General features: G+C 38.9%; 1 long non-coding RNA gene across 1 annotated transcript; it reads left to right on the top strand.

Moving 5' to 3' along the window:
- The first annotated feature begins 7,624 nt into the window (after positions 1 to 7,624).
- Positions 7,625 to 15,625, top strand: LOC130104073 (uncharacterized). The gene is made up of 3 exons (XR_008809431.1): positions 7,625 to 7,913; positions 8,007 to 8,164; positions 15,450 to 15,625. It is a non-coding gene; the product is annotated as an uncharacterized LOC130104073 (long non-coding RNA).
- The last annotated feature ends 285 nt before the right edge of the window (positions 15,626 to 15,910 follow it).

The raw sequence follows: 15,910 nt of genomic DNA, 5'->3' as shown, positions 1-15,910 counted from the left end.
AGCCACCCTTTTATCTTGGCTGCGTTTCTCTAGGCGTTCACACATAGTTGTTGTAAAGCATGAGAGAGAATTGGCAGCCATCTATAAAATGTGTGAAGACAAGACCCGACTCACTACAAACGTCCTTTGATCATACTGCATTTTAAAGACAAACAATAAGTACTTGTGCTTAATATTTCATGGTCTCCATCTTTCTTTCAGAAAGTCAATTTATCCTCCTCCTGCACCACTTTGGCGAGAAAGAGCCAACTGAAGGCATGAATGAAAATAGAGCACTTGTCTGTGGTTTATGAGAGAGAACCTACACAGCAAACAACAAAGGGCCTACGTATTACGGCAAAAGCCTACACTAAAGGGAAATCGCACACATATATGTGGAGATGTTTATTTGTGTTACCATAGTGGGCTGCTCTCTGTTGTCTCACCACTGAACTACAGGCCTGCATTGCAAGGAAGTTTCCAATGCGGTTACCATGACGAGAGTCTTGGACCCCATTTACACCTGGTATTAAAATGAGATCTGTATCCAGATAAGTTATCCGGATAATAAGCGTTCTGATCTTACCTTTGCGTTTACACCTTGTATTTTTAATGCGTTCTCGTTATCCACATTGAGGTCGGATCTCTGGCCTTGTCCACACGGACACGGGTATTTTTATAACCGGAGGTTTTCCTCCTGCGTTTAAAAAAAAAATCCCGTCCACATGAAAACGCAAAAACACGCTATCAAGCGCTCTCAAGAGCATGCCACACCAGCAGGTGGCGATATAACCCTAACCGTAAAGCCACGTTGGCCAATCAGAAGCCTAACAAAAAGTTATTACAGGTTCCGGTAGGCGGATAACGGCGCAGCGCGGGCGCACACTGACGTCGCAAGGCAAAAACCCCGGTTTTACTGTCTACACGACAACACTATAACCGGCGTTTCTGAAAATCCTCACCCTGGCAGGGGTTTTCAAAAATGTTCGGTTTCAGTGGCCTGATACTGCGTTTCCGTGTGGACGAACGGCCGAACCGCGTAAAAAAAGTCACGGTTATAAAAATACCCGTGTCCGTGTGGACAAGGTCCTCCAGAAAAAAAAAGACGTTTGGCAGGTACGAATGCCATTACGTCGTACGAATTGCGTTTACACCTAGTAAAGATCCGAACACAATGCGAGCCAGACTACCTCCAGATGTGGTCAGGCAGATCCGATCACAATCCGATCACAACGTATTTACACCTTGCATTAACATGCGTTTTTTATTATCCGGATAACTTATCTGGATACAGATCGCATTTTAATACCAGGTGTAAATGGGGTCTTGGAGTCCAGGAAGTTCATGTTGGAAGGTTTAAACATTTATTAATTTCTTGTCATTTACATATTTTGGAGTGTTCTGGGAGATTTATTGGTGTTTGCTTAGTCAACTATATTACTGTACTCATACTATACTCATACTTATGGTGTTATTATTAGAAAATTGATTAAGTATTCAACTCAAGGTAAAACAACAAACATAAAATGAAAAATGTTCCACAGAATTGCATTGAAGGAGAGACCTGAGCCATATCTAAATATCAGTAAACCTCACTCCCTTGGCCTCAAGAGGCGAACAAGGATCCTTGTTAGCGCAACCGCCTCCCATGCCGTAAACGTCCCACTTGGAGCGGTTTGAGTAGGACAGGTTACATTTGGTGCCGTGACCCGGATAGGAGTGAGGAGTAAGGTGGTGAGTGTAACTGAGCTGTGCGAGTAAACCTCACTCCTCTGGCCTCAAGAGGTGCGTGAGCGACTGACGCTAGAGACTGCAGTCTTTAGCATCCTTGTTAGCGTCCTTGTTAGGTTCGAATCCCACTCGGAGTGGGTCGAGTAGGACCGGTTACATAGAGACCAGAATATCATAGACTTGGGCAATGGTCCTTTTGACTTGGGCCAGTAAGCACTGACCTAGTAAAGCTTTAGGAACCACATAGCAACATGCTAAAAGAACTCTCATAATATCTTAGGAACCAACTAGCAACATCCTGGCATCATGGTGTGGACGTTTGCATGTTTACAAAAAAAATTGTTAAATGTGTCATTCTGCTTGCAGCTCGCTCACAGCGTCTGTGAGGGTGATCAGAGCTGCTTCATTAAAGGGTCACTCCTGAAGCGCTCATGCTTGACTTTCCCTTCTGTCTCCATCACTCTCCCTCTCTCGTTTATCTCAACAGTTTTTAGAGAAACGACATCCGAAAGGGACACAGACAAACATTTGTCCAGATGAGCTCCTTGCGATAACAGGATTTTGTTTGGACAGGAGCTTCTCTCCGCAGGGAACAAGGTGACAGTTCATCAGCACACATAATGTGACACAAACTAAGATCTGGGGATGTAAATGTTATTCAGTGTTACCATACATGCTCTCAAAGGTCGACACTGTCTTATTGAGGTCCGCCCTCTGTAGTGATGACGTCTGAACCACTCCAAGTTATTTTAAGACAGGTATATATCAGATGCATGTTGGCAGTGTGAGTACTGAGACACTCTCGTTGCATGTCCCCTATAAATTTCACTTGTGTATTTATGGACTGGACACACGGACCACAGGAAGGGGGAGGAATCAATCAAATTGTATGAGTTAGCTTACTCAAAATTTCAAGTTAGTGCAATTAACATGCTTGTGTAGTAAACCAAGATTTGGAGTTAAATGAAATTAATCTGTGGAGCTTATTAACTTAAAAAAAAAACGGATGTTAATGATTACCTTATTAGTGTTTACAAGAAAAAGAGACAAAAATGAAAATATTTTTGTGACAATAATAAAAATGGGTGAAAGAATTTCTGTGAAAATGTGCTTAACTATCATAAAAATAATCTTGATGGTCTTTAAATTTTATTTCTTTATGCAAAATGCTTTTATTTGTCTCGACCTTTTATATGTTAATGTAAGCTTCACCTATGTATCAATTCATTTGTTTTAATACTGAAGTTGAAATTATGACCTCAAAGCAAATTCTCTGAAGGGAAACGCTCAGAAGGATTCTTAGAATGAACTGCATGCAGAACTTTCTTTGTGGTTCTCATGATTCATCCACTAACCATGAGTTTAATTTGATGACTATTGCAGCTTTAACCAAGTAATTAAGCAAGTTATTACTGATATTGCAGTACTTTACATGTGTACACAATATTTGAGAGCCTACCTCAAGTGTGTTTAGAATTGGCATAACTGCTCTTACAAAAGCGTATTGATCATGCTCATTTAAATGGAGAGGAAAACATTGGGCAATAACAACATTTACCTTTAAATATCACTAAACACCCAATTCAGGGGGTTTAAAAGATAAGAAAAGATGTCATCAGCTTCAATGCTTTTGATTCATGCAGTCTGACTACTTCATCAATGTGAGCTCTTTGTTTGAGAAGTCAGAGACGAATTGTCTTTTAGGTACACTTGATAAAGGCTGCACTTTATTCTTTTAAAACCTCAGATAGTGCATCTGTCTGGCTCTCGTCTCCTTTCCTTTGGTCTTTTAAAGGAGGCGGCTCTTTGTCTTTGCTCTTTGGTTGGTTCCTTAAGGAGTGACCTCACCTCCTGACCTCAGTCCTGAGTGACATGCTCAAGCTTACACTTCTCCAACAGGGGGAGGTCAAAACTCAGAAAGTGGCAAGTGCTCTTCTGTGTACAGATGGGGTTTTTTTAAACAAAAATTCTAGAAACAGTGCAAAGAGATTAAATGATTGCTCTAGTTCATATTTAAATGTTGAGAGTGATTGGTTACCAAGATCTTTATAATCAGGTTTAATAAAATAAAAAAGTGTTATTATTATTAATTCCAATATAGAATTTAACATATTTGAATCACTTTGACTATATTAGGTTACATCAACAAAAGTAATTAATATGAGTCAGATCAGGTCATATTTTGTAATTTAATTCATGAATTAGATGTAACTATTTTCTATTGCTACTGTCCATTACTGAATAAATATTTTATGGTCTCAATATTCTGTTCGGGATACCAATAACTACAGATTGATTTTGTTTCCCCATTTCGAACCAGGACTCGAACCCGGGCCCGTCCACATGGGAGGCGGGCACTTTAACAAAGAGGCTAAAGAGAGCAGTCTCTAGTGTCAGTCGCTAGAGCGCTTCTTGAGATTAGGGGGGTGAGGTTTACACGCACAGCTCTCACTGGCCTACGTCTGTTACATTTGCATGGTGGATTGGTGCTGGTCTAGCTAGTTGACCATCATAACCATGCTGGTGAAGTTAGCCAGCAATGTCTGTCCAATGAAGTCTACTGGATAGCTAGTTATGAAGTCTATTGAGGACCAGCATCTATAACACAACATATGTTGTTTTTAAACAAGCTTTCCCTTTCTGCAAGTTTTCCAGTTTTCAGCTCTTCTTAATTTCATTTAATGTTGAGAGTGCAGATTACCCCTCCTGCTAATAGCCGTGTAAAGACATCAGCATCTGCTGCCTCTGATCCAAGAACAGTGTCGAGTTACGTGCTAATGGATCCTCATTACTGCACAAAGAGGGTTCAGTGAACTTTAGATTCCTGACGTATCTCAGCTGGCAGTCGTGTGATAAACTGTAAACTATTTGTAAAACCTGATTCAGGACCACACTGATTACATCTAGACTCAGATAAGAAAAATTGTTCTTTTGGAGTTTGTAACGGAGCATGAAACTTTAAGGGTTGAACTCATGAAAACATTCATTTGTTAGCCCAAAAATCATTCATTTACTTCAGCCACGTGTCTTTTCAAACTCATGTGATGCTATTTCTTCTGAAGAACACAAATGGAGAATTTCAAACGAATAGACTGTAAACACTCATTTGAATTTAACGAAAATAAAAAGATCCAAAATGCTCCAAAGTGCTTTATGCCAGAAAGGTTCTAAATGTCTTAAATGATTGCATAATACTTTCATGGTTAACAGATTTTCTAGTGATAAAGTATGTTTATGAGCTGGTAAATTCATAAAATGATCCAAAATAAAAACTTGATGAAAACTAAATGCATAATGATCTCATGATGGGAACGCCTAAAAAGATCTAAAACTATTTATAGTTCTATATAGAACCTTTTCTTAAGTTAACAGTGCAGAGGATTAAAACGATCCTCGTCCACACTGGCGTTTCAGAAGCAATCTCCGTCCACACTACACGACCGAAAATGCAAGTCACATGACCATTCATGCACACGGCATGCGCGTACAAGCGGAAACCGTTGCCGTTTGTTGCTGATTCCTCTAATAATAGCTTGCGTCTTTCGATATAGGCAGCTGCAGTATTATAAAATGCAGAGTTTAACTCCACAATGGCTGCTAATAAGGACAACAAAGTCAGCAAAGCTTGCAGTTCCGCCTCCATGTTATTGTTTACACGGTCGTCAAGGCTGGACTGTTACAGAGCCGTTGAGAGAGACTGCTCTGCTCTGGTATTGTCGTGTTCCTGTAGCGTAATGGTCATATGATTGGGGCTTGACGAATCGGTGAAGGATACGCAATGATCCAGAAGGCCCAATCCAGGAGCGAATGTGGGCAGTCACGCCACAAAACAAAAAAGTTTCCGCTTTGACCCGTCTACACTGACACGTGACCTGGAGTTGTCTGCAGCGTTTCCAAAAGTCTCCGTTTTTGAGGGTCAAAAACTCTGGAGTAGTGTGGATGCCAGGCGGAACCGCAGCAAAAGTTATACGCACTAGTGTAAACAGTGTCTAAGAGTAAGGACATTCTCCAGAATTACAGTTTGGAACATTGTCAGGGTGAATTTCTTTTTTTGTGAACTATCCCTTTAAGGATGATGTGTTTTAGCCAAACGAATGACACGAATGGGTTAATATGGCCTAGCTGATTTATAGTAAACGGTTCTGTAAATAAGATGTCTTTTGCAGCCAGTCATTAAGTGAATGATCTGTTTTCATTCGCAGGCGTGACCCTTTGTATTTCCATATGTAAGAATCCTGTACAGAACGATCTGTAATTACGCCTTTTACTCGCCACCGCTTCAGACAAACTATAAATCACGCAAAACACAACTGCGTCTGAGGAATGTAAAATGGTTTGCCCCACTGCAGACACACACAGATACACAGATGCGCTCTCTCCTCTTACACATTCACGCACTCCGGCACATATATACTGTCCTTTTGTCTCGTTTGACGTCTCTCAGCTGTCCACTGTCACTCAGCCCATTTCATGCTGCTGTCACAGGACATTCTCCCACAAATCTCCCACGCACATGTTCCCTCTGACACACGTGACAGAAACACACAAGCACGCACATTCAACTCTGACAAGTCTGAAGATGTTACAAACATCATATTACAGAACTGAAATGAGTTGTGTAGGGGTTTTACAAACAGCATATGTTGATTTGTTTATGATTTGTATAAAATAATTCGATTTGAATCGGTGTTTTCAAACTGGGAATGCAAAGCAAGAAACAATAATTTTTTGAATATTCAAATTTAACGTACTGTGAAATCAAACATTCTGAAACAAAATGACATTTAAATATGCATTAATCACACTGAAAAAATAACCTTTTTAATCAATACTTTTGTCTTGTTTTCCGCTAAAATAGTCTAGACACCTTTAAAACAGGGGTAAATATACATGAGAAGCAAAATAGCACAAGATATTATGAATTAACTTTATTTTTCTCATCCCATTAGAAAATTATTAAGATTATAAAGCATAGATCTCACTAAATTTAGTGTGGTTGTGCTTAAAAGGAAGAAAAAAATGGCCAGTGCATGGGGTAAGAGAAATGCAGTGCATGAATATAGAACAATGAGTTGTTTTTTATAACCTGAACACCAAATTTACTGCAACATGCTTGAAATTTGGCATGCAGAATTCAAGGAACTATATCTAGACATCAAGGAATTCTATCTGACCAAAATGTGCTGGTGTCACGAGGACTCGTTCTGACTAACCTCTATGATAGGGTTCTATGTGCCACATGGTGAATATAGAGAAATCCAACTTCTCAGAAAGAACTCCCTAGAATGGAATAGAGTGGATATAAAACAGAGCCGAGACTTACTATCTTTGTATTTCTGCATTTTTATCAAGCTGGCATTCATACAATGACCCGATCAATCCAATTCACTTCCAAACTACACACACATATGCAATCATTTGAACTCGGTCTCGTGTTTGTCCTCCTCTCCACAGAAAGTCATCTGGCCTTGAAATCATAGTGATACGTCAGCCACCATCCATACACACACGCACATATCAATCACCAGGGAATGTAAACCAAGCTTGGCTGAGCACTTTAATCATACTACTGAACTTTGTCCCAGTATTTAGTAGGAGATCTTGGTCCCTTTAATTCAGTGACATGTGTATCTCACGGATACTTGGAAAGACATAAATTTTACTTGGTAAAACCTTTAAATATATATTACCTATATGTGTATATTTTGACCTGAGGCTAAACAGATTGAGTCGTAAACATGCTTTACATTCTGCTCTCCAACATCTTATTTTGCCCTCACCTTTATTTGAATAAATTTGAATAATCCCCTCTAGGTAAATTGTTCTGTGTCTTGTCACATTCCTGTGTGTTAAAGAGCTTATCGTGTTCTTATGATCTCTGCAGGTGTAGTAACAAGCTGAAGAAGTTAAATACATGCCAGCGGTGATCCTGAAAATGTTTCCCACTGGAATGAAGTGCATACAGGTGAATCTCATGCTTTAAGAAATTAGAATTAAAAGACAGAAAGAAGTGTTTAGCCTTACTTTACAAGTTTCATGACAATTAAGCACATTTCAGCCACAATTTCCATTACTGTAATGCATCTGGAGGTTTTTTTTAACAACTACCATGATTCAAACCTCATCATACTTTGCAGTAAGATGCGTGGGGGCTGAAAACACACTTTTGAGACCACTGAAGTGCATCTAACCACCTGCCTGTAGTGAGACATTTGCACCTTTGCAGTTTAGTCATATCACTCTTGAAAGTCCCATCCCCCCCCCCCCCCTCCTTTTTTTTACCCGTTTCTCCACAGGCAAAACGAAGAAAAGCCCCCTCAGCCTGAGAGAATAAGAGAGAGGGGTGGAATGAGAAAGAGAGCGAGTGAAAGAGTCATGAGTGCAGCTTTGAACAACAAGGGGAAATCCTCCCATTGAGAGGCATGCGCTATGGAAACACTCATCACTCATAGAGGTAACGGAACCTGAGGCCATGCACAAACCAAAACCTTTAGCCATTTATCTGGAGAACGTCTTCTTGATGCCGTGTTATGCAAAACGGTAGCGATTTTAACAGAAAATGCAAACTGCGTTTCCTGAACGTTTAAAGATGCTAAAAGGCTTTTTGGTGTTTTTTTTGTTTTTTTGAAAGTTAAAGATCTGACCACCTCCAAAGTGCATGAACATAACCCTGATTGTTATGCATGTTCTTGTAAAATGTGACTCGATTACTTCTTGGAGCGATTCAAATTTGTGGTTTTTCACACTGAAATACTTGAAGCGCATCAAGAAGTCAGCGAAGCCCACACAATGGAGTTATGTAGGGAAATTTCACATGAATGTCATATGTAGGTATTCACCCCGTACTTTCTGTTGTAGCACTTGAGCTAGCACTTTACTCACAGGAAACTTAGGGGGAAGCTCCCCATCTGCGTTTAACATAAAAAAGGAACGTTTCCTGACGCTTACCAGTGTTTCTTTCACGTCTCTCTCATTTGCATGATTTCCACCCTGATGTTAAAATCAGTGTTTATAGGCCCAAAGAGTTACAATTACATAATATAATTAGCTTTATTCTGCTTCAACATAAGTCAACAGGAAGTTCATGTTTTTGAATGGTTTTATGTGGTCATGATGAGAGCACTAATTTAATTAATTTGGCTGGCAAAATTAACTCTGAGTTTGTCAAATCTCATATGTATATTGGGTGCAGAGAATACAACTCCATATACACTCACCTAAAGGATTATTAGGAACACCATACTAATCCTGTGTTTGACCCCCTTTCGAGCTTTGTGACATGGTGCATTATCCTGCTGGAAGTAGCCATCAGAGGATGGGTACATGGTGGCCATAAAGGGATGGACATAGTCAGAAACAATGCTCAGGTAGGCCGTGGCATTTAAACGATGCCCAATTGGCACTAAGGGGCCTAAAGTGTGCCAAGAAAACATCCCCCACACCATTACACCACCACCACCAGCCTGCACAGTGGTAACAAGGCATGATGGATCCATGTTCTCATTCTGTTTACGCCAAATTCTGACTCTACCATCTAATGGTCTCAACAGAAATCGAGACTCATCAGACCAGGCAACATTTTCCCAGTCTTCAACTGTCCAATTTTGGTGAGCTCTTGCAAATTGTAGCCTCTTTTCCCTATTTGTAGTGGAGATGAGTGGTCCCCGGTGGGGTCTTCTGCTGTTGTAGCCCATCCGCCTCAAGGTTGTGCGTGTTGTGGCTTCACAAATGCTTTGCTGCATACCTCGGTTGTAACGAGTGGTTATTTCAGTCAAAGTTGCTCTTCTATCAGATTGAATCAGTCGGCCCATTCTCCTCTGACCTCTAGCATCAACAAGGCATTTTCGCCCACAGGACTGCCGCATACTGGATGTTTTTCCCTTTTCACACCATTCTTTGTAAACCCTAGAAATGGTTGTGCGTGAAAATCCCAGTAACTGAGCAGATTGTGAAATACTCAGACCGGCCCGTCTGGCACCAACAACCATGCCACGCTCAAAATTGCTTAAATCACCTTTCTTTCCCATTCTGACATTCAGTTTGGAGTTCAGGAGATTGTCTTGACCAGGACCACACCCCTAAATGCATTGAAGCAACTGCCTGTGATTGGTTGATTAGACAATTGCATTAATGAGAAATTGAACAGGTGTTCCTAATAATCCTTTAGGTGAGTGTATACTGTAACTCCATGGGCCTATTTTCTTGGAAAAATGTATGCAGAGTTGGAATAAAATGTTGCAGAAACAAATATGTTTTATTTTAATTGTAGATAAAATCACAAAAAACCTGCAGTATATGATGATTTCATGCATGAGCATTTTTAAAATAGTAAATATTTAGTAATCATGAAAATATACAATAAAATGTGACTCGTAGTCTATAATAATTTAGGAGGTAATTTAAGGATGCTTACATCCTGTGCAGAAATTATGAAATTATGTTAATGTTGCATTGGCTGAAAACAGGACAAAGCTCATATTATCAAAATATCCATTTACTTCCACATTTTATCCAACGCATGTCTGAATGTTACTGCATTAGGTAACAAAATATGAAATCAAATAGCCTTTTTGAAAGAAAGATAGTGCAAGCAAAACATTAATGTTATTTAAGTGTCCAAATAAGCATCCAAATGCTTTTTGGGTCTGTATATGCACGAACGATTTTGCAATACATTATTGTTGTTTTTAACCTATGCATTTCTTTCTTACTGCATGCTTGTTCACACCAAGGACTGTAACAACAACAATAAAGATATAGTTCTAAATATAAAAGAATAGCAGAGTCCAAATCACAACAATAACAATAACACGGAGAAAAGATATCGTTGGAATCAGAACTATTTTTTCCTGATGAATGATAAAAAACATTGACAGCCAATCAGAATCCATCCTACTTTCAGAGCTCGAGCATTTAAAGTAGCAGACGTAAAAACTGCAGCGCTTTCTTAGAATAAACAGACCAATATCGTGCAAATATAGTTATGGCTAGTTATCGTTCTTGGTGTGAACAGGGCTTTATGTTTTCATCATACTTTTTTACATTGATTTTAACTTGTTTGATGTTTCTTAACAATACAGTATAAAACTTTAAGCTGAAATGACACATATAGAACCCTTTGGCTTTTAAATGTGTCCATTTAATGTGTTGACAAGCTCTTGCTAATCCATAATGTTGCTCCAACAGAAAAAAAAAAGAAGCAAAATATTTATAGACGGAGGCGTCAAGTGTGAAATCTTAACACAGAGGTCAAGAACAGATGGGTTAAAGGGTATATTATGGGAATGGCACACTTTTACATCCTGACGGCTGTTTGGTTGAATCAGAAGATTATGAGTAATCAACCACCTGAAGCTCCCACCCTATTACCAGAAGAGTTCAAAGAGATTGGGTTCCTGTGTGTGTGCGCGGAGTGTGTTATGATCTACCATCAGTCCAATCATCTAACCAAGTTAACTGACTGTCTTGTCTTCACAGTTGATGACAAGAACGTCCAACTAAAAATATCCACCACCACCAGTAAAACTGGTATGAATATGAATGATCTCTGAAGCTCTGAGACTTTCAATGAGCTCATTAATGGTGTTTTGGTGTCTTATGATTCACTTACTGTATCGTCAGATCATGCTTAAGGTAGAGATGAGTTGTCATACACCAACATGCGTACAAGGGGAAGCCCCCGTGCAAAAACAAGACTTATCATCTGACATACATGACAGAAATGGAAGTTTTCGGCTCAAAAACACCCACCCATGAGGCCCAGGTCAAATTTAGAGCTTATTTCTGAAAAAATGAAAGGGAACCTTTTTAAAGGGGCGTCATGTATTTCTCTCTCTCTCTCTCTCTCTCTCTCTCTCTCTCTCTCTCTCTCTCTCTCTCTCTCTCTCTCTCTCTCTCTCTCTCTCTCTCTCTTCCTCCCATGCGAAGTCAAGTATCGGTATTATCATTGGTCATACTTAAGGTTAGGGATTTAAACAAATCCTAAGTATTAAAATAATTAGGTATTAACTCGTCCCACAATGTGCAATAAAACGATCAAACAAATATGATAGACCTTGGATCTTTTGTCTTGGTATGCACCCTAGCAACACCCTGGCAACCACCCAGAGCACCCTAGTAATAACACAACAGCCTGGCATCATGACTGTTAGTTTTACACAGGCAAACTACTTTTGTGTGTGTTAAACTATCACAACTCATGAATTATGTGAGTTTTACGTAAAACTTATGTACAGATCTGCATGGCAATGGTCTGACTGATGTAAATGGTTTTAACCATAACTTTATTATTGCTAAGTAATAGTGATGGAATGGTTAAGAGATGTTACTATTTTCATCTAAACTGACTTTTTTTGGTCACCCAGATTTCACAGAGCTTTTCTCAAGGCTTCAGGCTTGTTGGCTAGTCACAGACCACACATGCTGGAGAACGCTGAAATTACAGCAGAGTTTTTCCTTGAGGTAATTAAAAATGTCACATAAGGGCTTCATTATATAGCCATATAGTTTCCTGATGAGAGGTATGCTTACAGCTAAATAAATGCAAGTTGGAATTTGATGCTTTTTTATGTCCTTTTTTAAGCGCCTGACAATGACAGCTCTACTTTCACAGTACAGAGAACCTCTGAAATTCTGATAAGCTACTGCTTCTGTGGCCGGCCGAAGAAATAAAGTCATATTACGGCATGAAGGTGAGTAAATTATGACAGATTTTTTTACTTTAGAATGAAATATTCCTTTAAAGTAAGCTATATAAATAAGATTTAATCATATTCAGACACAGACTTTGGTCTAGATTCCCTGACCCCTCCTGCCTCTTGAGTAGTTGTTATTTTCCATTTGTGTCTTCATGTACAGTATGTACAGTATGTCTCTGTACTTCTATGAATTTTCCTGGAGTGTGGTCCACGTGTGAGGGATCACCCCTGGCGTCTGGTAGGCTGGGATGAAGGGCTTTTCTCCGCCCCCTGTGTTCAGCCCCTCAGTGTCCACATGAGCACATACTGTACAGAAGGTTGCCTCTTCAGCTTAACCAGAGAGAGTTGAGCTTCTAGGAAAAGCTTTACAGAACGTCTCCATCCTAGCCAATGTTTAACAGGTGCCATAGCTGACCAACAATAACAACACTGAGGAACTCTCTGACCCCGACTCAGAGTGCTTTCTAAACTGTTTGATCCAAACAGACGAGATGGAATGACTGTCTAGTCTCTTGAATTTAATGTTATTTATGTATTTAATTCATTTTTAATTTAATTGATTTTATTAAGTTTTATATTCTTTTATTTGTAATTTATGAATCATTTTTATTTTATTAAGTTTTTATTTTTAATTATGTATTATTCCTATTTCGGTTTTCTTATTAAAGGTACACTATGTAAGATTTAAACTAATCATTGTTACACAGCTCAACACGGTTAGTCTTTTTTGTTTAAATCTCGTTTTCTTAATTTACCGCGAGTACCATATTTACCATGCCTAATATCGATCTAGCTCACTGCAGTGTGCAACAAGTGTCACTTTATTTTAACTAATATTTCACTTAAGTACTTTCACTTAAAAAAGCAATCTGGTGGGTTAAAAAAAAAAAAACCTAACATTGAATAGGGAACCCGAGACATATCTAATAGGAGGCCATTCATTTACACAACAATACCGTTTTGGGGGCCTGGAAATGCTAACTTTTGATAATAGGTTTTAAAGTTGCACTTTTTTGAAACCGATACCGTTAGCGTCTCAAATGTAAATTTGTGTAAACGGTGGCATCATGCGCATGCATTTAAAGTGTTTAGTCTATAGGCGTTGTGTTTCTTTACAAAGTGACATCGCCAACTACTGGCCTGGCATGAATAATACAGTGTTTTTAGTCGATTGTTTTGACAACGTTGTCGTCTGTACTCAAAAGGGAAAACATTTTTAGTACATCGTTGTCCTGTGAACGACGTACCCTTAGCTTGCAAATGATGCTTTTTGTGCAAGTTTTACACTAGCATTATGTAACGGCACCGTTCTCACAGTTGTTCAGTTGGTGTCTTGACGAAGTGTAGATATGTCCTGAGGTGGCGTGCAGAACTGAGATTACATTGGCTGCGCTGACATGCAGTTATAATTGGTTTCAAACAGCAACTGCTCTTGAATTCTTTCACACACTTTCTCTTTTCCTCTTTCTCCCCTCATACACCTTGACCCTCCGTGGCATTCTTGGGGGAAGGGATTTAAGCTTGAGACGGGGGTTGGAAGGGGCAGAACAATTACCCTGTAGAGGCGTTGGGCCAGACCCCTGCAGGTAGAGCTGACAGGCCGAGACCTCAGGCTGTCATGAGCTATTAGCTAGGCAGAGACGGCCGGAGAACACAGACACAGATGGATGAACTAAACAAAGAATAGCTTCTTCTTTTTTTTTTTACTATGCTACTTGTAGCTACTTATTTTCTACTTTCTGCATGCCACGCTGTACAGCAATATCCACAAATGCAATGCACTCTTTTCAACATGACAAAAGAAACAAAATATCAGCTGCAATGTTTGTTTGTTTTTAACCACACACTACTGTGGGAAATGCCTCCATTAAAGAATGACCTACCTTTGAACAAATATACTGGGTGGGTGATGCAAAGCACTAAAATCATGTGCAACTCTTGCACACACAAACACAAACACACGTGGACCGTGACAACTTCCCATGATAGCGAGCGGAAAAACATGATGCTTTGCATTTTGAAAACACATCACTACAAACAGCATCTTTCCCCCCCCCCCCCTCTGTCTCACCTTCTCTTTACTTCTCTTTTCTTCTCTTTGCTGTACGTTTCTTGGTTTCTTCCTCTTTCTAAATTCCGAAATCTAATTTATAAAAACAATAAATCTCTCAGGTTTAAAGGCTTGTCTTTTGTTCATTTTCTTCTCTCACTGTGCTCATTAACCTGTTTTACCCGTAGAAGAGTTTCACTCAGAAGAATAAAAGGAAAGAATGCTGTCGCAGTAATTTGACCAATAAACCATCAATGAACTATTTAAGCCTGTGGGCAACTAAAGTTAGTGAAAGATTTTACCACTTTTTTTTGTCTACCATGGAACCTTAAACATGCAGACAACCTTTATTAATTGTTATATTTATATATACTATACTTATACTGTAGTATGATTTTCTTATTTTTCAGTAAAACCCATATAGGGCAAAATAGAAATCTTGCTTGAGGAAATATATTTTTTAATCAATTTTGTTCAAACCTTCAAATGCCAAAATATATTTAAAAATGTACTGAAAGGGTCAAGACAATATACATTTCCAGTCTTAAAATACATTTTAAATAAAAAACAAAATGTATTTTTATATATTGATTGATTGATTGATTGAAAATATATAAAAATAGGCTAAAATAAATATATTTTTTAAAAAACCATACCGTGTGTGCGTTATTTATTGTAAACTATTATTATTAAATCTGCTATATTATATATTTTGAAATCTAAAAGTATACTATAATCTATATATAAATACAAATAAATAAGAAAACTTAATTGAATTAAGTTTTAAAACCTTTTAGTTTCTAAAACTAAGGCCTGAGGATTAAGCCTTGTCTGTGAAACCGGGCATATTATTTTTAACCTATGTTTTTTTTTTTGTTTTTTTTTTACAGCACTGGCAAAAAATTGTTTTTCTATTTTAAACTTTACTTTTTCTTCACATTTATGCTTAAAACAAGATTTTCTATGTGCCCTAACCTCTGCGTGTGTTGCAGGACATTCTTGAGATGACAGACAGGCACACCTACAGGAGCTCGGGGGTGAAGCCCCCCACGGCGAAGGAAACGGCCCGAGGAAAGGCCTCATGCTGAAGGGAGAGGGGCCCGGCAGCTCCTTTAACAATGGAAGTTCTTGGAAGATTCTTGGAAGGTCTTGTGATTTACGATTCATCTTTTTTCTCAATATTCAGCATGAACGGCACTTTACTCCCAGCTCACTTTGAAACATGGAGCAGTTTCTCGAAGAATGAGGTTTCGCGTGCACTATACCCGTGTGACCCAACTGATTGAACAGCATTTTGGCGCCCTCAGAATATTAAAAGAAATATATATTGTGTAAAGCAGCTCGACACAAGCTTTTATCATCCCTTTGTCATTAGAAGCCTTTATGTGGAATAATCTTTCCGACACAATTTGACACACTTGGAGCAATCCACATAAATTCCATTAATGTTTAA

The sequence above is a fragment of the Rhinichthys klamathensis genome, unplaced genomic scaffold (assembly GCF_029890125.1).
Source record: "Rhinichthys klamathensis goyatoka isolate OS25496 unplaced genomic scaffold, OSU_Roscu_1.1 h1tg000303l_1, whole genome shotgun sequence".
Classification (NCBI taxonomy): Eukaryota; Metazoa; Chordata; class Actinopteri; order Cypriniformes; family Leuciscidae; genus Rhinichthys; species Rhinichthys klamathensis.
Note: the sequence above shows the minus strand (reverse complement) of the source record. Positions and strands in the feature narration are given on the sequence as shown.